The 23,355-nt window shown below is 39.7% G+C and overlaps 1 long non-coding RNA gene across 1 annotated transcript; it reads right to left on the reverse strand.

The window, feature by feature from the left end:
• Window positions 1–1,975: 1,975 nt before the first annotated feature.
• On the reverse strand, window positions 1,976–23,074 carry LOC118001813. Its single transcript, XR_004676844.1, has 3 exons — window positions 22,892–23,074; window positions 20,561–20,705; window positions 1,976–2,180 (listed from the first exon to the last, which is right to left on the reverse strand). It is a non-coding gene; the product is annotated as an uncharacterized LOC118001813 (long non-coding RNA).
• Window positions 23,075–23,355: the final 281 nt, after the last annotated feature.

A 23,355-nucleotide genomic window follows, 5' to 3' on the forward strand; every position in this document is an offset into this window, starting at 1 on the left:
AAGAATGAAAGAAGAGGCACAGATCCATTCTTTTCCTTCGACTTTATGAAAATATAAAACTCATTACATCTTAATTATGCAGCGTGAGTCATGTCCACACATGGCTCCCCACGGGGAGCACTGTGAACATGTAACACGCAGGCGGCTCTTAACCCCTCAATGAGGGTGATTCACTTCGACAGGTGAAAATATTAAAAACAGTCCCACTTGGGAATGTTGGGTAATTCCTGACAGCATCTCCTTCCTAAACAGCGGAGATAGAAAGTTCCTTGAATTGTAAATGAAATCCAAAGACACCTTTTTATAATCGTTTGAATGTTGATGGTAATGGCATGAGTATTTTAGAGAACAGAGAAATCACGTTTCTGAAAATCAAGAAGGAAAAGCACATTTTAATTATTCATAAGTTGCATTTATTTCTATTGTTAGGCTGCACATATTTTCTTCCACAAATCTGTTATTTTAAACGTTTTTTGTTTTATAAATATTTTCAGTTAAAAATTAAGAAACATTTTTTTTTCAAAAAAATGTGAGATGATCTTATCCAAAAATATTACCCACATCTGCCTCTCTAAATTACTTCCTGTATTTTAATCTCTTATCTGGCATAATGGAGAAAGACAAGCTAACAGGTTGCACCTTGAAGGTTGCAGGTTACGGCTCCCGTGTGCTGAGGGGAGGTTAAGGCACCTGTCTTTTTATCTGGACGGTGCTTAAGTGTAGAGAACAGGGCCTGAGGACTTTTGCTGCCCCGTATGTCCTGAACTTGTGATGAGGCAGAGACTGCTAGTTGTCCATAAACCCCATTTTTTTTTCTCTTTTTTTTATGGTAACACATGCCGGTGAGTAAGAATGTTTGGAATTACATAAAGTGAGAGTTTAGGAATACAAAATTGTAATGGTTTCTATACAAAATGCAGTGGCCTGGGGAAGCAGAAGTGTGCATATTTTGTTATAATAATAAAAATAGAAGTAATATTCAATATCTAAGAATGTAGCAGGCACATTTAAGTAATTCATCTCTCCTCGGTTTCCAAACAATATCGTAAGATACACAAAGCAGACATTATCCCCATTTAAAAATGATTAACTGAAAAAGATTCATTATTAAAGTGAAGAGAGAGAGAAAGTTTAAGACTTTAAGTAAATAACAATAATTTTAAATCATCGTTGAAGGGTTAGAATTACAAAGGTAGATTGGCCAGGGATGAACTGATGACAGTGATTGTGAGGATGGATATGGTAATAGTCATTATGGTGATGATGGCGTTCACTATAGCTTAGAGACATCAGACATTGTAGTAAGAGATGCAATATTCCATTCCCATTTTAGGGATGAATAAAGTGAGACTCCAGCATGTAAACAGCTTGTCAAGCACGTGCACTACCAGACAAGGGCTAGGACTTCCAGTGACGTTAAGTATGAGGGAGGGTATGGCTTGGACAGACAGACACAGTGTGGATGAGCAGGGATGTACGTCCGGTGGGAATTTGGTGATTGAAGCAGAAAGAGGTTCACAAGCATAGAGGTTGTTGAATGGTGGGTAGGACATAAATCCCAGTGTGGCAGTGCACTATAGAAAGCATGCTGGTCTGTTTCTGTTGTAGGAAGTTGAAGGAGGTCAAGAAAGTGGAGGGTTAGAAAAAGAAGCAGAGGGGCGCCTGGGTGGTTCAGTCGTTAAGCGTCTGCCTTCGGCTCAGGTCATGATCCCAGGGTCCTGGGATCGAGCCCCGCATCGGGCTCCCTGCTCGGCGGGAAGCCTGCTTCTCCCTCTCCCACTCCCCCTGCTTGTGTTCCCTCTCTCGCTAACTCTCTCTCTGTCAGATAAGTAAATAAAATCTTTAAAAAAAAAAAAGAAAGAAAAAGAAGCAGAGATCAGCAAGTTTATGCACAGTCATCAGATTTTATTTTATCGACATTTATTTGCATAACAGTATTTTTAAAATACTATATTATTAAATCTTTACCGTATTCCAGTGCTCTCTTCTACCCCTTCTCATGCAAAGAATGGCAAAATGGATGAGTCAAATCAATGCCACAGTATCAGAGAATTTAATAGCTCAGGGTGATACGGATGAGTAATTAGGAAGCAGGTCCTTCCACTTTGCCCTTTCTTCTGTGCCAAGGCAAGAAAGAGCTAACAGCATGCCAACACAGGCTGAATTCCTTCCAAACCGATCTGGAAAACACAAGGTTTCAGATAATAGGTGCACTCCAATTCAGATGCCTCAGCTTATATAGCAAATGGCAATTAACTGTCTATTATTATGGGTCTAATTAATTATCTATCTGTAAGCGATTGAGGTCCCTTGATTTTCTTCTAGGACTCTGATAGCATCTCCCACAGAGACAGAGACAGAGACAGAGAGAGAGTAATTAGCGTGTTTTGCATTTGGTGAAAAGTCCCTAGAAGTAATCTGGTGGTGAAAATGATGTTTTAGGTTAAAACAGCACCTCGAGACCCACGGAGGTGGTAGCCCCGGTCCCCGACAGCCGGGCCCTGGTGGTGCTGGGCTCCCGGCCAGGTGGAGGAGGGTGGAAGGAGGCAGGTGGTCCCTCCCCATGCGACACTGGCTGCCCCATCTCCATGCCCATCAGGGTGCCTGCAGCTGTTCTGGCTGCATCGGGGAGACACCCCGACAAAGAGCACAGAAACAGACAGGCATCACAGTCCTGCCACTATGAGACGGAAGAGACAGCTGGATGCCAAGGGCCCTCTAAAATGTCTCTTCCACCTGAATGGCGATGCAATGTGCCGTTTTCAAGGCGAGCTTCTCCCACGTTTGGTGCTGAAGGGGCTTTCTGTGAGTGGAAGGAGCAGCTGCTGCTGGGCAAGGGCAGCAGGGGGGACTCAGCACTCAGCACTCCCCGTGCCCAGGCCCAGGTAACCGCCTTGCCTCCCCTCCCTGCCAGGAGCAGTGGCCAGCATCCTGCAGGAGAGAAGTTGGTTGGCAGCTCAGGACAGCCCAGAGGTTGGTTTCCTGCTGCTGGGGCCTCTGCACAGATCCTGCTTTTCTTCCCTCCCGCATGGTCTCCATCCTCCCATAGTGGCTATTGGCTCCAGCACCTCTGTTCTCTTGGTTCTTCCCACCAGCTCTACACGATGCCACCTGTCACAGGCAGCTTGTTCCTCCTCAAAGCTCGGGACGTTGTCAGGTCATGAAGCCTGAGATTGCCTTTCTATTCTGGCATCCGGCACACAGAATTGATCATACTTGTCATATTCATCTCGTTACTACTGTAGGAGGTGCAAAGCATATGAAAAGTCTCCTCCCTATGGGATTCCTGTGCTTTTCAAAACAATAAGGATCCTGCTTTAAGCAATTTCAATATTCGAAATCTTAATGATGTTTGTAGAATTCTTTAGCAAAAAAAAAAAGTTTTCTAGATAATCCCATTTGACCCTCAAAATAACTTTTTGGCACAGGAAGGCAAAATATTATAATTTCCATTTCACTAATCAGTCGATTACTCAATACCAGCAAAAAGCTGTAGTTCACTTCATCTGCAGTTGAGAGCTTCCTTTTCTCCATCCCCCCTCACCTTCTCCCCCTCATGTGACTAGTCTTTCTCATTCCAATGCCCCAAACGTCTTGGTTTCCTTTACAATCAACGTCCAGGCCCCAGGTTTTGTTGTCAGCCCCTGTACCGTAGCCCTTTCCCTCACCTCGAGTCTATTTCCCCACCATTTCTCACTGACGCCCTCAAACTGGTTGCCCATGTGCCACACTTTTCATGCAGTGACTCCTAGCTATGACTCATTGCTCTGAAATACAACTCCAATTATGTCGCTTTCCTAGTCCTTGGGTCTTCAGTGATTCTCCACTTGCCCTTGAATATAATATAAATGCTACTGTGATATTCAAGGTCTTCCACCATCTGACCAAACCTATATTCCTAACCTTTGGTACCAATAACTCACCCACGGACACTGACCCTACTACTAATATTAGGTCATATATTAGAGCATGTACTGGGTCCCAGACCTTAGAGATATCCCCAGAATACTCAGAATACAGGAACCTGGGTGGCTCAGTCGGTTAAACGTCTGCCTTCAGCTCAGGTCATGATCTCAGGGTCCTGGGATTGAGCCTCGCATCAGGCTCCCTGCTCAGAGGGGAGCCTGCTTCTCCCTCTGCCACTTCCCCTGCTCCTGGTCTCTCTCTCTCTCTCTCTCAGATAAATAAATAAAATCTTTTTTTAAGAAAAGAATACTCAGAATAACATCATAAAGATAATGTTTTCGTCTGCTAGGGTTGTCATGATAAGCTATCCACAGAATAATGGCTTAAACAACAGAAATCTGGAGGCTGGAAGTGGCAGATCGAGATGTTGGCGACGTTGGTTTCTCTTGAGGCCTCTGTCTTTGGCTTGCAGACGAAGGCCTTCTCACTCTGTCCTCACAGGTTCTTTTTCTGAGTCGTGCATCACTGGTGTCTCTTTCTCTTCTAAGGTCACCAATCTTACTGGACGAAGGCCCACTCTTATGACCTCATTTTAACCTCAGTTCTCTGGAAAGGCCCTGTCCCTGAATATAGTCACAGTGGGGGGTCAGGGATTCAACATAGGAGTTTCAGGGAGATGCAGTTCAGCTCATAACAGATACTATTATTATAGTCATGTTATATGAGAAAACTTGAGTTTCTGAAGGTTACACAATTAGTTCTAGGGAGAGCGAGGATTTTATAACACAGGCCTTCCTGATCTCACTTAATGCGCCATAAATTTCAAATATTAATTATTTTGTATCATAGGTGCAATTTTTGATGAAGTGTCTTTGATTATGCTGGTCTCTTGGCCTAGTGGCCCAACGCCCCTCTTTCACTGCCCGCTGTCTGAGCCCTACAGACCCTGCAAGGGCCGTTGTAAGGACACAAGAGAGCTTGAGCTTTCCCTCAGGCCCAAAACACTGTCTATTCTCTAAACTCTCAGCTTGTCTTTCATTCTCTCAAAGAAAACACAGGAAACTTACTCTTCTTAAAGTCAGGTTGATTGAGGTCAACTTTGCATACAGTAAAATTTATCCTTTCAGTGTATGGTTCTATGGGTTTTTAAAAACATATACAACCATGTAACCACCACCACAATCACCATGTAGAACTTTTCCACCCTCAGAAGTTCCCTTGTGTCCCTCCAGAGGCAAAACCTTCCCCACCTCAACTCCTAAGCAACCACTAATTTATTTTCTGACATACCTGTCTCTATTGTTTTGCCTTTTTCATATGGTTACATAAGTAAGCTCATATAGTATGAAATGCTTTGAGTCTGGTTCTGCACAGCACAACACATTTGATATCCAGCTGTGTTGTGTGCATTAGTCCTTTGCTTCTTTTTATTGTTGAGTGCTGCTCCATTATATGGGTGGTTATCCAGTCATCAGGAAAAGGACATTTGTGTTGTTTCCAATTTTTGGTGACTATGAATACTGCCACTATGAACATTCACATACAGATTTCTGTATGAATACATCTCATTTCTTTTTGGAGGACTTGATGACAGTATGGAAAGTCTGTATTTATCTTCATAAGAAATTGCCAAACTCTTTTTTTTTTAAAGATTTATTTATTTATTTATTTATTTATTTATTTATTTGAGAGAGGGGGGAGGGGAGAAGCAGAGGGCAAGGGAGAGAGAATCTCAAGCGAACTCTGCACTGATTGTGGAGCCGACACTGGGCTTGGTCTCACAACCCTGAGATTGCAACCTGAGTTGAAATCACGAGTTGGATGCTTAAATGACTGCACCACCAGGTGTCCCACCAAACTCCTTTCCAAAGTGGCTGTAAAAGTTTGCATTTCTGCAGGCAATATATGTGAGTTGTTCCACATTATTGCCAACACTCAGCATTACCATTCTTTTTGGTCTCAATTCTGGTAAGTGTGTAGTGTAATGGCATCTCATTAAATATCTTATATTTTATTAAATAAAGTACAACTTTTTAATTTCACTGTCTACGCATGTCAATATTAGTCAATATCTAGTCCACCTATTATTTAATTTATTCTTATTGTCAATTTTTAAACTTTTTATTTTGAACACTTAACCTACAGAATATTTGCAAAAATAGTGTATCCCTCAGACAGTTTCCTTTAAAGCTAATATCATATATAACCTGAGTACAATTATCAAAAACAGAAAATTAACATTGGTATAATACTATATACTATCCTAAAGACCTTATTTGAATTTCATCAGTTTTTCCACTAACTTCCTTTTTCTGTTTTCTTGGTGTTTCTTAATCTTCAGCACTTGGTGATAGTTCCTCAAACTTTCTTTGTCCTTCGTGACAGACACTTTTGGAAATCATCCATCAGTTATTTTGCCTAATGACCCTCAACTAGAATCTGATTTTTTCCTAGTGATGAGACTGAGATTATCCATTTTTGTTAAGAATACCCAGAAAGAAGGGCGGAGCAAGATGGCAGAGGAGTAGGAGACCTGGATTTCATCTGGTCTCAGGAATTCAGCTGGATGGGGATCAAAGCATTCTGAACACCTACAAACTCAACAGGAGATCGAGGAAAAGAATAGCAACAACTCTCTGAACAGAAAAGCGACCACGTTCTGGAAGGTAGGACATGTGGAGAAGTAAATCCCAGGCGATATTTGGGAGGATAGATGGCGGGGGAGGGGGCCTCTGTTGGCCGCTTCTGGCAGGTGATAGAGCGGTGGAGCACAAAATCGAAAATTTTAGAAGTCGGCTCCGCTGAGGGACGTTGCTCCAGTGGCTAAGCGGGGGGTGGAACCCTCATGGGACAGTGTGGTCTCAGGACCCTCGGGGTCACAGAAAGACCGGGGGTGCCTGAGTGTGGCAGAGCTCCCAGGTAACGGAGCAGGGAAGCCAGCTGCAGAGGCGGAGCCCAGGCGTGGGCTCTCAGCTCGGGGTCACCATAAACCGTGATCCACAGCACAGTCGGGCCCCTGCTCCTCCAGCAGGGACCCAACAAGCAGCAGATCCAGGGAGACTCCCCTTCCCCCAACAGGAGGAGCAGTGCGGGAGCGCACCGCAGGGATCTGCGGGGTTTGGAGACTCCACACGGGGTCGTGTGCCAGAGACAGAAACACTTGGTCACAGGCCGGGCGAGCACGGAGTGCAGCCGGAGACTGGGGAGACGGGAGTGACTGACGGCTTTTCTCTGGGGGCTCACTGAGGAGTGGGGCCCCGAGTTCTCGGCTCCTCCGGGGCGGAGATTGGGAGGCCACCATTTTCACTCTCAGACTCCAAAGCTGTACCGAAAACTTGCAGGGAACAAAAGCTCCCGAGAGCAAACCCAAGCAGATGACTTAGCCCAGACCAGGCAAGGGCGGGTCAATCCCACCTCTGGCAAAGACATTTGGGAACCATGGCAACAGGCCCCTCCCCCAGAAGATCAGCGAGAACAGCCAGCCAAGACCAAGTTTACCGATCAATGAGAATGGCAGAACTCCAGTGCTAGGGGAAGACTGCATATAGAATCCATGGCTTTTTTACCATGATTCTTTAGTCTTTCAAAGTTAATTTTTTTTTAACTGTTTTTTTTTTTTTGAATTTTTCTTTTTCCCTTTTTCAACCAACATCTTTTCAATCCCTTTTTTAAAAAACATTTTTATTTTTCATTTTTAGAATCATATTCTATCCCTTCATAGTAGTTACCCTTATTTTTGGCATATATATATACAAGTTGTTCTTTCTTTAAAATTTTGAGATACAGTTTCTTCTAACAGATCAAAATATACCCTAAATCTCTAGTGTATGGCTTTGTTCTAGTCTCCTGCCTGATCACATTCTCTCCCCCTTTTTTTCTTAAATCCTCCTCTTTCTTTTTTCAAACAACTTCTTATCAATTCCTTTTATAAAATTTTTTATAATTTTCATCTTTACAGTCATATTCCATCCCTTCATCATATCAACCCTTATTTTTGTACATATATAAGTTTTTCTTTCTTTAAAATTTTGGGAGGCACTTTCTTCTAACAGACCAAAATACACCCAAAATCTAGTGTGTGGCACTGATCTATGCACCAGCCTGATCATATTTGATCATATTCTGTTTTTTTTCTTTTGTTCGGTTTTTGTTTGTTTTTATCTTTTTCTTTTTCTTTTTTCTTTCTTTCCCTTTCTTTTCCCCTGGCTTCAGGTCTTTTCTGATTTGTTTAGAGTATATTTTCAGGGGACGTTGTTACCCTGTTAGCATTTTGTTCTCTCATTCACCTATTCTCCTCTGGACAAAATGACAAAATTGAAAAAATCACCTCAACAAAAAGAACAAGAGGTAGTACCGACTGCCAGGGACCTACTCAATATGGTCATTAGTACGATGTCGGATCTAGAGTTCAGAATCATGACTTTAAAGGTACTAGCTAGGCTTGAAAAAAGCATGGAAGTTATTAGAGAAACCCTTTCTGGAGAAATAAAAGAACTAAAATCTAACCAAGTTGCAATCAAAAAGGCTATTAATGAGGTGCAATAAAAAATGGGTGCGCTAACTGCTAGGATAAATGAGGCAGAAGAGAGAATCAGTGATATAGAAGACCAAATGATGGAAAATAAAGAAGCTGAGAAAAAGAGAGATAAACAACTACTGGATCACGAGGGCAGAATTCGAGAGATAAGTGATACTATAAGACGAAACAACATTAGAATAATTGGGATCCCAGAAGAAGAAGAAAAAGAGAGAGGGGCAGAAGGTATATTGGAGCAAATTATAGCAGAGAACTTCCCTAATTTGGGAAAGGAAACAGGCATCAAAATCCAGGAAGCACAGAGAACCCCTCTCAAAATCAGTAAAAGTAGGTCAACACCCTGACATCTAATAGTAAAACTTATGAGTCTCAGAGACAAAGAGAAAATCCAGAAAGCAGCTCAGGAGAAGAGATATGTAACCTACAATGGTAGAAACATTAGACTGGCAACAGACCTATCCACAGAGACCTGGCAAGCCAGAAAGGACTGGCAGGATATATTCAGAGCACTAAATGAGAAAAATATGCAGCCAAGAATACTCTATCCATCTAGGCTGTCATTGAAAATTGAAGGAGAGATCAAAAGCTTCCAGGACAAACAAAAACTAAAGGAATTTGCAAACATGAAACCAGCCCTACAAGAAATCTTGAAAGGGGTCCTCTAAGCAAAGAGAGACCCTAAAAGCAACATAGACCAGAAAGGAACACAAACAATATACAGCAACAGTCACCTTACAGGCAATACAATGGCCCTAAATTCATATCTCTCAATAGTTACCCTGTATGTAAATGGGCTAAATGCCCCAATCAAAAGACACAGGCTATCAGATTGGATTAAAAAACAATACCCATTAATATGCTGTCTGCAAGAGACTCATTTTAGACCCAAAGACACCCCCAGATTGAAAGTAAGGGGGTGGAAAACCATTTACATGCTAATGGACACCAAAAGAAAGCTGGGGTGGCAATCCTTATATCAGACAAAGTAGAATTTAAACCAAAGACTATAATAAGAGATGAGGAGGGACACTATATCCTACTTAAAGGGTCTATCCAACAAGAAGATCTAACAATTGTAAATATCTATGCCCTTAACATGGGAGCAGCCAATTATATAAGCCAGTTAATAACAAAAGCAAAGAAACCATCAACAACAATACAATAATAGTGGGGGACTTTAACACCCCCCTCACTGAAATGGACAGATCATCTAAGCAAAAGTTCAACAAGGAAATAAAGACTTTAAATGACACACTGGACCAAATGGACTTTACAGATATACTCAGAACATTCCATCCCAAAGCAACAGAATACACATTCTTCTCTAGTGCCCATGGAACATTCTCCATAAGGGATCACATCCTAGGTCACAAATCAGGTCTCAACCGGTACCAAAAGACTGGGATCATTCCCTGCCTATTTTCAGACCACAATCCTTTGAAACTAGAACTCAATCACAAGAGGAAAGTTGGGAAGAACTCAAATACATGGAGGCTAAAGAGCATCCTACTAAAGAATGAATGGGTCAACCAGGAAATTAAAGAAGAATTTAAAAAATTCATGGAAACCAATGAAAATGAAAACACAACTGTTCAAAATCTTTGGGATGCAGCAAAGGCAGTCCTAAGAGGAAAGTATATAGCAATACAAGCCTTTCTCAAGAAACAAGAAAGTCTCAAATACACAACCTCACCCTACACCTAAAGGAGCTAGAGAAAAAAACAACAAATAAAGCCTAAACCCAGCAGGAGAAGAGAAATAATAAAGATCAGAGCAGAAATCAATGAAATAGAAACCAAAAGAACAGTAGAACAGATCAACAAAACTAGGAGCTGGTTCTTTGAAAGAATTAACAAAATTGATAAACCCCTGGCCAGACTTATCAAAAAAAAAGAGAAATGACCCAAATCAACAAAATCATGAATGAAAGAGGAGAGATCACAACCAACACCAAAGAAATACAAACAATTACAAGAACATATTATGAGCAATTCTATGCCAGCAAATTAGATAATCTGGAAGAAATGGATGCATTCTTAGAGATGTATCAACTACCAAAACTGAACCAGGAAGAAATAGAAAACCCAAACAGACCTATAACCACTAAAGAAATTGAAGCATTTATCAAAAAATCTCCCAACAAACAAAAGCTCAGGGCCAGATGGCTTCCCAGGGGAATTCTACCAAACATTTCAAGAAGAATTAATACCTATTCTTCTGAAACTGTTCCAAAAAATAGAAATGGAAGGAAAACTTCCAAACTCCTTTTATGAGGCCACTATGACCTTGATCCCAAAACCAGACAAAGACCCCATCAAAAAGGAGAATTACAGACCAATATCCTTGATGAACATGGTTGCAAAATTCTCACCAAAATACTAGCCAATAGGATCCAACAGTACATTAAAAGGATTATTCACCACGACCAAGTGGGATTTATCCCTGGGCTGCAACGTTGGTTCAATATCCGCAAATCAATCAACATGATATAATACATTAACAAAAGAAAGAACAAGAACCATATGATCCTCTCAATAGATGCAGAAAAAGCATGTGACAAAGTACAGTATCCTTTCTTGATCAAAACTCTTCAGAGTATAGGGATTGAGGGTACATACCTCAATATCATAAAAGCCATCTATGAAAAACCTACAGTGAATATCATTCTAAATGGGAAAAAACTTAGAGCTTTCCCCCAAAGGTCAGGAACATGGCAGGGATGTTCACTATCACCACTGCTATTCAACATAGTATTAGAAGTCCTAGCCACAGTAATCAGACAACAAAAAGAAATAAAAGACATCCGAATCGGCAAAGAAGTCAAACTCTCACTGTTTGCAGATGATATGATACTTTATGTGGAAAGCCCAAAAGACTCCACCCCAAAACTGCTAGAATGCATACAAGAATTCAGTAAAGTGGCAGGATATAAAATCAATGCACAGAAATCAGTGGCATTCCCATACACCAACAACAAGACAGAAGAAAGAGAAATTAAGGAGTCGATCCCATTTACAATTGCACCCAAAACCATAAGATACCTAGGAATAAATCTAGCCAAAGAGGCAAAGGATCTATACTCAGAAAACTATAAAATACTCATGAAAGAAATTGAGGAAGACACAAAGAAATGGAAAAACGTTCCATGCTCATGGATTGGAAGAACAAATATTGTGAAGATGTCAATGCTACCTAGAGCAATCTACACATTCAATGCAATCCCCATCAAAATACCATCCACTTTTTTCAAAGAAATGGAACAAATAATCCTAAAATTTGTATGGAACCAGAAAAGACCCCGTATAGCCAGAGGAATGTTGAAAAAGAAAAGCAAAGCTGGCGGCATCACAATTCCGGACTTCCAGCTCTATTACAAAGCTGCAATCATCAAGACAGTATGGAACTGGCACAAAAACAGACACATAGATCAATGGAACAGAATAGAGAGCCCAGAAATGGACCCTCAACTCTATGGTCAACTCATCTTCGGCAAAGCAGGGAAGAATGTCCAATGGAAAAAAGACAGTCTCTTCAACAAATGGTGTTGGCAAAATTGGTCAGCCACATGCAGAAAAATGAAACTGGACCATTTCCTTACACCACACACAAAAATAGACTCCAAATGGTTGAAAGACCTCAATGTGAGACAGGAGTCCATCAAAATCCTAAAGGAGAACACAGGCAGCAACCTCTTCGACCTCAGCCGCAGCAACTTCTTCCTAGAAACTTCGCCAAAGGCAAGGGAAGCAAGGGCAAAAATGAACTATTGATGCTTCATCAAGATAAAAAGCTTTTGCACAGCAAAAGAAATAGTCAACAAAACCAAAAGACAACTGACAGAATGGGAGAAGATATTTGCAAATGACATATCAGATAAAGGGCTAGTAAACTAAAATCTATAAAGAACTTATCAAACTCAACACCCAAAGAACAAATGATCCAATCAAGAAATCGGCAGAAGACATGAACAGACATTTTTCCAAAGAAGACATCCAAACGGCCAACAGACACATGAAAAAGTGCTCAACATCACGTAGCATCAGGGAAATCCAAATCAAAACCTCAATGAGATACCACCTCACACCAGTCAGAATGGCTAAAATTAGTAAGTCAGGAAACGACAGGTGTTGGCGAGGATGTGGAGAAAGGGGAACCGTCCTACACTGTTGGTGGGAATGCAAGCTGGAGCAACCACTCTGGAAAACAGTATGGAGGTTCCTCAAAAAGTTGAATATGGAGCTACCCTACAACCCAGCAATTGCACTACTGGGTATTTACCCCAAAGATACAAATGTAGGGATCTGAAGGGGTATGTGCACCCCGATGTATATAGCAGCAATGTCCACAATAGCCAAACTGTGGAAAGAGCCAAGATGTCCATCAACAGATGAATGGATAAAGAAGATGTGGTATATATACAATGGAATATTATGCAGCCATCAAAAGTAATGAGATCTTGCCATTTGCAATGACATGGATGGAACTGGAGGGTGTTATGCTGAGCGAAATAAGTCAATCAGAGAAAGACATGTGTCATAGGACCTCACTGATATGAGGAATTCTTAATCTCAGGAAACAAACTGAGGGTTGTTGGAGTGGGGGGTGGGGTGGGAGGGATGGGGTGGCTGGGTGATAGACATCGGGAGGCTATGTGCAATGGTGAGCACTGTGAAGTGTGCAAGACTGTTGAATCACAGATCTGTAACTCTGAAACAAATAATGCAATATATGTTAAGAGAAAAAAAGAAGAAGATAGAAGGAGGGGAAGAATGAAGGGGGGGAAATCGGAGGGGGAGACAAACCATGAGAGATGATGGATTCTGAAAAACAAACTGAGGGTTCTAGAGTGGAGGGGTGTGGGAGGATGGGTTATCCTGGTGATGGGTATTAAAGAGGGCACATTCTGCATGGAGCACTGGGTGTTATGCACACACAATGAATCATGGAACACTACATCAAAAACTAATAATGTAATGTATGGTGATTAACATAACAATTAAAAATTTTAAAAAACTTATTAAAAAAAAAAGAATACCCAGAAAAAAAATTGTTTCACATCACATCATACCATATTGTTCATGGTCTCAGCACTACCAAAGATGCAGACCTTGGTCACTATCTTTTGTTGTAGTTTAATAACTATCATGGGGACTCACTGAGATTTGTATTTGCTTTTCCCTACTGACCTATGATTTGTATTTGTTGTTTTGTATTTAAGAAACTCTTTTCAAGCCAAATTCATAAATATTTCTTGTATGTTTTCTTCTAGAAGTTTTACAGTTTTAGATTTTTACATTTAGATCTATGACCTCTTTTTTTCTTTTATTGAAGTATAATGACATATAACATTACATTAGCTTCAGGTTACAGAATACGGTATTTGTATATATTGCAAATTGACCACCACAATTAGTCTAGTTAACATCCATTACCATGCTAGTTACAGAGTTCTTTTTCTTGCAATGACAACTTTCAAGATTTACTCTCTTAGCAACTTACAAATGTGCAGTATAGCATCAACTATAGTTGCCTTTCTGTACATTACATCACATGATTTATTGATTATGTAACTAGAAGTTTGTATCTTGACTCCTTTCACTCTTTTCCCCTACCCACGACTAACCCAACCCTGTTTCTGGCAACCACAAATCTGTTCTCTGTGTCTATGAGCTTCTTCTTTTGTTGTGCTTTGTTTTGAGTTTTTAGAGGCCACATATGAGATATTATGTGGTATTTGTCTCTTTGTCTGACTTCTTTCATTTAGCATAATGCCCTCAAGATCTATCCAGGTTTCCATGTTGCCACAAATGACAAGATTTTATTCTTTTTTATAGCTGAATAATAGTCTATTGTGTGTGTGTATGACAATTTTTTTATCCATTCATCTGTCAATATGCATTTAGGTTTTGCCATATCTAAGCTATTACAAATGATGCTCAATGAACATACAGCACACATATCTTTTCAAGTTAGCATTTTCATTTTCTTTGGATCAATACTCAGAAGTGAAATTGCTGGATCGTATGGTCTTTCTATTTTTTAGTTTTTTGAGGAAGCTCCATTCTGTTTTCTATAGTGGCTACACCACTTTACATTCCCACCAACAGTGCACAGGGGTTCCCTATCCTCACCATCACTTGTTATCTCTTGTCCTTTTGCTAATAGCCATTCTAACATGTGTGCAATGATATTTCATTGTGGTTTTGATTTGCATTTCCCTAAATATTAGTGAAGTGGAGCCTCTTTTCATGTACCTGATAGCCATATGTATGTCTTCTTTGGAAAAATGTCCATTCAGATTCTCTACCCATTTTAAAATTGGATTATTCATTTGGGGGTTTTTTGTTTGTTTGTTTTGGTGTTTTTGCTGTTGCATTGTATGAGATTTTTAAATATATTTTGGAAATTAGCCCCTTTATCAGATATATGACTTGCAAGTATTTCCTACTGTTCAGTAGGTTGCCTTTTTCATTTTCTTGATAATTTCCTTTCCTGTGCAGAAGCTTTATAGTTTGATGTAGTTCCACTTGTTGATTTTTGCTCTTACTGCCTTTGTTTTTGGTGTCAAATCCAAATACTCATCACCAAGATTGATGTCAAAGAGTTTATAGTCTATGTTTTCTCCTGTGATTTTTATGGTCTTAGGGCTTACATTCAAGTTTTATTTATAGCATAAGAGAGTAGTCTAGTTTCATTCTTTTGCATGTAGCTGCCCAGTTTTCCCAGCACCATATATTGAAGAAACTATCTTTTCCCCATTGTATATTCTTGGCTCCTTTGTCATAAATTAATTGACCATATATACATGGGTTTATTTCTGGGTTTTTGGTTTTATTCCATTCATCTATGGGTCTGTTTTTATTCCAATACCATACTGTTTTGGCTTCTATAGCTTTGTAATATACTTTGAAATCAAAGCATGTGATGCCTCCAACTTTGTTCTTCTGTTTCAAGATTGCCTTTTGGCTGTTCAAGATCTTTTGTGGTTTCATACAAATTTTAGAATCTTTTTTCTATTTCTGTGAATAAAACCATTTTATTTTGATAGGGATTGCACTGAATCTATAGATTGCTTTGGACAGTGTGGGCATTTTAATAATATTAATTCTTCCAATTCATGATCACAGAATATCTTTCATTTACTTGTGTCTTCAATTTCTTTCACCAATGTCTTAAAGTTTTAGTATACAGGTGTTTTACCTCCTTGTTTAAATTTATTCCTAGGTGTTTTGTTATTTCTGATGCAAATACAAGTGGGATTGTTTTATGCATTTCTTTCTTCTAATTTCTTAGTAGTGTATAAAAAGGCAATAGATTTCTGTACATTGATTTTTGTATCCTGCAACTTTACTGAATTCATTTATTAGTTCTATCAGTTTTTTGGTGGAGTCTTAAGGGTTTTCTATATATATAATATGATGTTATCTGTAAATAGGGACAGTTTAGATTGTTTTTATTTCTTTTTCTTGCCAAATTGCTCTGGCTATAACTTCCAATATTTTGTTGAATGAAAGTGGTGAGAATGGACAGCCTTGTCTAGTTCTTGATCTTAGAAGAAAAGCTTTCAGCTTTCCATCATTGAATATGACATGAGTTGTTGGCTTGTCATATATGGCCTTTATTATGTTGAGGTACGTTCCCTATACATCCAATTTGTTAAGAGTGTTTATCATAAATGGATGTTGAATTTTGTCAAATGCTTTTTCTGCATATGATTCTTTTTAAGTTTATCATTATATGTGGTATAAGAGATGAGTGGAGGACATTTTTGCATGTGGATGTGAAATTATCCTATCAGCAACTGTTTAAAGACTATAGTTTCTCCACTGGGTTTCCTTTGCTTTTTTTTTTTTTTTTTTTAAGATTTTATTTATTTGAGAGAGAGAGCACACAAGTGCTCTTCCTCGCACTTGTGTGCTCTCTTTCTCTCAGGGAGGGAGGGAGAGGCGGACTCCCCACTGAGCAGGAAGCCTAACGTAGGGCTCAATCCCAGGACCCTAAGATCATGACCTGAGCTGAAGGCAGCTGCTTAACCAACTGAGCCACCAAGGCACCCCTTCCTTTGTACTTCTGCTAAAATTTATTAACCATGTATTTAAGTCTATATCTGGATTTTCTAATATGTTTCATTTATATATGTCCATCCTTTCTCCAATATCACAGTCTTTATTATTGTAGCTTCATAATTCACCTTGAAATCAGGAAGTGTGAGTTTTCCAAATTTGTTCTTATTCAAAATTATTTTGTTATTTTAGTTCTCTTCTATTTTTATATATGTTTAAAAATACTTTGTTGACAAATAATGCAATATATGTTAAGAAAAAAAAAAAGAAGAAGAAGGTAGCGGGAGGGGAAGAATGAGGCGGGGGAAATCGGAGGGGTAGATGAACCATGAGAGACGATGGACTCTGAAAAACAAACAGGGTTCTAGAGGGGAGGGGGGGTGGGAGGATGGGTTAGCCTGGTGGTGGGTATTGAGGAGGGCACATTCTGCATGGAGCACTGGGTGTTATGCACAAACAATGAATCATGGAACACTTCATCTAAAATTAATGATGTAATGTATGGGGATTAACATAAGAATAAAAAAAATACTTTGTTGACTTACACAAAATTGCTCATCATTTTAATTTGAATTCTATAGGTCAATTTGGGATGAATCCTAACAATACTGTCGTTTAATCCATAAGTACTGCATATCTCATTTATTTAAGTCTTTGAATTATCTCAATAATTTTTTGTAATGTTTTTAACATATAGACCTTGTACATATTTTATTAGACTTTTGCCTAAGTAGTTTACAATGTTTGGTGCTGTTATAAATGATGCCTTAAATTTTAGTTTTCAATTGTTCATTGCTAACATATAGAAAAGGCAATTGATTTTGTATATTGATCTTGTATCCCATGACTTTGCTAAACTAAATTATATATTCTAGTAGATTTCCTCAATGATTCTTTGTGATTTTTTTTCTAACATAGACTCTCTGAAAATAAGGATAATTTTATGTCTTGTTATGTATCTCTACTTTATTTTTTTTCTTTACCTTACTTTATTGCTTTAGATAGGACCTCCAGTACAATTTTAATAGAAGGGGTGAGAAGAGAAATCTTGCCTTATTCTTGATCATAAGTGAAAAAATTCAATATTTTACCATTAAAGGTATGATATTTACTATACCTTTTCATCAATGCATTCCCTTTACCTTACTGACGTCCTTTAATTTCCAGTTTGCTTAGAGTTTTTACTATGAGGGCCCATGGATGCTGAACTTTGTCAAGTGCTTTCTCTGGAGCTATTGAGATGATAATATGATTTTTTGCTTTTTTCTGGCTGTTAATGTGACAAATTACATTGAATGTTTGGCAAATGTGAAATAAAACTTGCATTTCCAGGACAAACCCACTTAATCATGTTAAATAATCTTTTCAATATATTGCTGGACTCTAGCTGCTACTATTTTGTGGAAAATTTCTGTGTCTGTATTTATGAAAGATATCGGTATATAGTTTTCTTGTAATCTCTTTGTTTGCATTTGGTATCAGGGTAATGCTGGTCTCATAAAATATACTGGGAAATGTTTATTCCTCTTTTATATTCTGGAAGAGTTTTTGTACCGTTGATAATACTTTTTCATTAAATATTTGGGAGAATTAAGTAGTGAAGTCATTTGACTAATACGTTCATGTTCCTGTCCCTCTGTTTTTGTTTTTCACAATGATGTTATGTTACCCAGAGGAGGTGGTTCTACATACTCCTGCTTCTTCCCCAGCATAACCGCTTTTGCTTGTCACTGAGTGTTACTAGGGGTGAGAGTAAGGGGAGTCTCTGCTGTCCTGGTCCCAACTCAGTCTCAGGTAGGTTCACAGTGCCAAGTTCTGGGGTGGAGGAAGGCCATCCCAGTGATTTACTTCTTCTCAAGGTGGCCAAACTTTATGCTGGGTTGGGGGGGGGGGCAGTAACAGTGACTGGATCTGCTGACCTCCCTCAGCAGTTTAATATTTTATTCTTTGGAACAGAAGGACCCAGACATTGTATTTTTCCTATAGCATAGCCACTCCTATCTTCCAGATCTACACGAACTGTCCAGTCTCACACCAAGTCCCAGGCTTTCTAATGAGCACCTGGTATAGATCCCTGAAGAGGATCCTGAGAGTGGGTCCACCCATGTCTGAAGATCCCAGGGTCTCTACATTGAGACCTCACCCCGGTGAACTGAACATTTGTGGCCCCCAAATCCTAATTCCCAATGTGATGGTATTAGGAGGTCAAGCCTTTGAGACATAATTAGGTTATGAAGGTGAAGTCCCAGTGAATGAAATTAGTACCCTTTATAAAAGAGACCTCAGATAGCCCCCTCTGCCCTTCCACCGTGTAGGGATACAACAAGAACATGGCAATCTGCAACCTGGAAGCCGGCCTCCATCAGAACCTGACCATGCTGGCACCCTAATCTCAGACTTCAAGCTTCTAGAACTGTGAGAAATTAACTTCTGCTGCTTATAAGCCATTCTATGGTATTTGTAATGGCAGCCCAAACTGAGACACCCACTCTTGGCATTTAGCAACTCTTTGAAGATTTCAGCTGAATCCTTGTTACCCACCTGTATGGCACATGGCGTTAATGCCTCCCATGCTCCACTACCGATAACTAAATGTTCTCATCCTTGGAGGGCCTGTCTCTCCTTGGATTTCCCTGACAGCTCTGCCACCATAGCTATCTTTGGGCTGAAGGAACATTATAATTTTATAGTTTTTCTGACTTTTTTTCTGGTTGGGCGAACATTCCTTCCAGGTGTATTAATCCTATCCAGAAGCAGAATCCATTTTTTTGTTTGTTTGTTTGTTTTGTTTTTTGAGACTACTCAGGTCAAAAATTGGGAAGCAAAAAAGAGACATATGTTTATTTATACATGAATTATATCTAAGTTAATAGAGAGTTGGATAATCTTCTCACCTTAAATACAACATCAGCATCTGATTAGATTTATTCACCACCTAGCCAAGCAACATGCACAAAGGAGGTTAATAAGGGACAAACTAACACTGCTAGACCAAAAGAAAAAAAAAATGGTGGAAGCTAGACTCAGATCTTCAGGCTCTGGGTGTACTATAATTTCAATAATACAAAAGTAACGTCCATGCTTTCTTCAGTCCCATGAAAACAAAGCAGTCCGTGGCGCCTGTATGCATTAACTCACTGCTCTGGAGGGGATCTAGGAAATGGCCCATCAGGAAAGCCATGTTTTATGATGCCCCACATTTCTTAATTTTTTATCCTTTCCTTAATAGTTTCCTTCACTGAAATACATCCCTCATCTCTGATAAGCTCTTTCCCCTGTATGACTCAGTTTTGGAAATGCATGTTTCTCTTTAACAGTGATCTTGTTATTCAAATTCGCAGGACTGACACAGAAATTCTTCCTGGGTCAGCATTTATCCTGCTGTGACTGAGAGGTGGGGGAAGGAAAGGGAGGATGGGGCGGTTGGTTATAAAAGGGTATTCAACCATTCTATTGTTGGAGTCTAAAATTTCCTTGCACTTGAAACACCCCATTGATACTCACACTCTGGAAATAGAGACTGGCAGTGCCCAGGCAGCAGAGGGATTAATTGTAATTGCTAACTCCTTTTGAGTACATTTAACCAAGTAGCAGAAGCACATTGCATTCTTCCCTGAATTCAGGAGCCTGTTAGCAGGCAGTGTTATATTACTCCTGGGTGGAAATGAAATCATGTGGGAGCAGCAAGAACAGCTCATGGAGAAAAATTACCATTTTATATTTATTACTTTGGCTAGTTTAAGTGCCATAGGAATAGACTCTCTAATGCATTAAAGAACAATTCCCCAACATTTGACTCTGTTGCTTGGTAAACTATTTTTAGGGACTGCCTCAGTCAGCTTTTAAAGGCACATGCCATCCCATTTTCAAAGGTTATTTTAGTGGTTTGTCAAAATGATATAAATAACACAATCTCTCTCTTCAAATTAGGAAAATATGGGACATTCTGTGGTGAAATTCGTATTCTTGAAAAAAAATGTCTTGTTTTTCTTGCTTGTATTTTTCATTGCTAAGCTCTGGCGCGATTTCATTTCATCTTTGATATGATGCTTACCTTGTAGCATAGCTTTGCTTAGTTGCATAATCAGATAATAGGATTTTCCTGAAGCCACAACTTGGAAGATAGCATATACTTCTCTCTCGCAGAGTTCTAGATACCAGGTAAATTTGGTCCATAGATGCACTGCCAGGTCAGCTCACTGGAGAATGGCACAGCTCCCATGAAATATGAAATGCACTCAGAGAACCTTCATCCTGACATACTCCAGGATCTACTTAATGCGAAATGGAATATAGAATCTACATTTTGATAATTCAAATCCTACTCTGTTCAACTGAATGAAGTAGTAACAAGGAGCCATTTTGGGTGTATTTATTTGAATGACACATTCCTAAAAAGATGAACTTACACACTAAGGCAATTGAAATCCTGCATCAGTTGAAGGAGGTAGAGTTGTTCAGGGCTTTGGTTTACCAATCAGCTGAGGACTTGTTGCCCCAAGAAAACACAGCATTACACTTACTATTTATATCAACCGATTCCCTTTTCTCCCAGAGCTAATTATGTTAAGTACATCATAATAGAGAAATTGAGCAACGCAGGAGGTTTTCTTACAATTTTCCTCTACCCCTTGGAATATACATGCCCTTTAAAAAGTATATTCAAATAAATGTACTCACTAGAGAACAGAAGATTGTAGGTGAAGATTCTAGAGAACTGTGTTAGAGATGAATTCTTAGTTCTTTCTTAGAATAAATGGTCTGGATTTTTAGTGTTGTTCATTAAGCTATAACTATTATATAATGCTATTGTGCTATTTCATATTACTATGTCTGCATTGCTGGGCCTTAGATATACTAAAGAAAACCAGCTATAAATTCAAGAAACAGGCAGGTAATGAGGCACCTGGGTGACTCAGTTGGTTAAGTGTCAGACTCTTGATTTAGGCTCAGGTCCTGATCTCAGGGTTGTGAGATTGAGCCCCATGTTGGGCTCTGTGCTCAGTGCAGAGTCTGCTTGAGATTCTCTCTCCTTCTCCCTCTACCCCTCCCCCACTTGCACTCAATAAACAAATTAATAAATAATAAACAAAATCTTTAAACAAAAAGAAATAGGTGAGAGCTGGCATATAGGATTTGTTGCCACATGGCTCATTATGTGACTGTCATAGTGAACATAGTTCTTTCTGCCAGTTAGGAAATTAAACATATTTTAACTACTCTACTGTAAACTTCTTGAAAGTTGGGGACTTATTTATCTGGGTTTTTTAAGTGCTTAGCATTGTAACTAGCATATAATTAGTGTTTAAGAAATGTTTACTAAGTAAATGAACTGATGGATGAGTGATGGATGGTTGAGCAAAAAGTCTTTAATCTGAGTGCGTGAGGGCCCTCTGAGGTTTGAATGTGAAGAAGTTTTCTTTACGGATCAGTGTCACCAGGGGCATGAATTTGGAAGGGACACATACTTGCTAAAGATAGGTTTTATTGTCTTCTCCTTGTGAATGGGCTTGAAAGTGGGCCTTAAAGATTTTTACGTACTTGATAAATAGTACTTTACTTCACAGAAGAAGTACATATTAAAATATGTGTAATATTAGATAAGATTCTTTTCACCAAAACTCCCCTTCTTTTTTATTTTTTTTAAGACTTTATTTATTTATTTGAGAGCAAGAGAGAGCATGAGAGAGGGGGAGAGAGACAGATGGAGAGGGAGAGGCAGACTCCCCGCTGAGGAGGGAGCCCGAGGAGGGACTCAATCCTGGGACTCGGGATCATGACCTGAGCCGAAGGCAGATGCTTTAAATGACTGAGCCACTCAGGGGCTCCCAAATTCTCCCTTTCTTAAATTTAAAACCAAAGATACATTATTACCAAGTGCAATGTCTCAAGAGGGGTGTGTGTCCCTCCCCCTTCTCTAACACATGGGGGTAGGTGAAGGTAGTCTTTGAACACAGCGTGCATGCTGTGTATCTTCTTGCCTTATCTATTTTACTCCAAAAGTTGTAATATCCTCATTATCTTTGTATAGTAAAAATTAAAACATTTTGTTTCAGTACTAGTCTCAGATGCCTGTGTATAAATGTGCATAAGTGTGTGGTATCCTTTCCATGGTAACTGCCATTTAGAAATTAAGAATGAAGTGGCGTTTCCAGCCACACTTTTCAAATACTTCATGTATTGATCCCTCACTCAGGCTATTAAAAAGATAAATAAATAAAACTAAAAACAGACAGAAAGGAAACAGTGCACAGATGCCCCACTCCCCATGCGTCCCCTCCACCCAACCTCGGTTTCAACAGCATCCCTCCGGGCGGCAGACTCCTTCCCCCTCTCCCAGGCCAGACGCCCCACTGCTCTGGTGGAGCAGTGTTCAGGTCCTTACCCGTGGAAGCTCCTGGAAAGGCCATGTCAGGACACAGAGTACACAGGGGTTCGGTGTGACCGTGGGGAGAGCCGTTCTTCAACCAGCCACGAGCCCGTCTTCCCTGATTCCCTGCTCTTCCGCTCTTGCCATCAGGCACCTCCTTCCCCGGACACACCACCGATGCTGAGGCCAGTCATGAGGGAGCCTATGCAGAGAGAGAACGAAAGAGACACATTTCATTTAATCAGGCCACCGCCTCACACAGCAGGGCTTCCTAAGTCACAGCAATTGCTTTTCCTCCTGTTCTTAGGAAACTGCTCATTAAAACTTTGATTATGACACAGTGATGGAACAGAGGTAACCTCTTGAGGGAGCTTTTTTCGTCTGAGTCATGAACTAGTTCCTCTCTTTCCATCTTGGCCAGGATGCCTCAATGCTCCCCTCGGCTTCACTAAGCTTTACACAGTTTCTTCCTGATTACA

This window comes from Mirounga leonina, unplaced genomic scaffold, assembly GCF_011800145.1.
Source record: "Mirounga leonina isolate KUSES-001 unplaced genomic scaffold, KU_Mleo_1.0 Mir_54, whole genome shotgun sequence".
Classification (NCBI taxonomy): Eukaryota; Metazoa; Chordata; class Mammalia; order Carnivora; family Phocidae; genus Mirounga; species Mirounga leonina.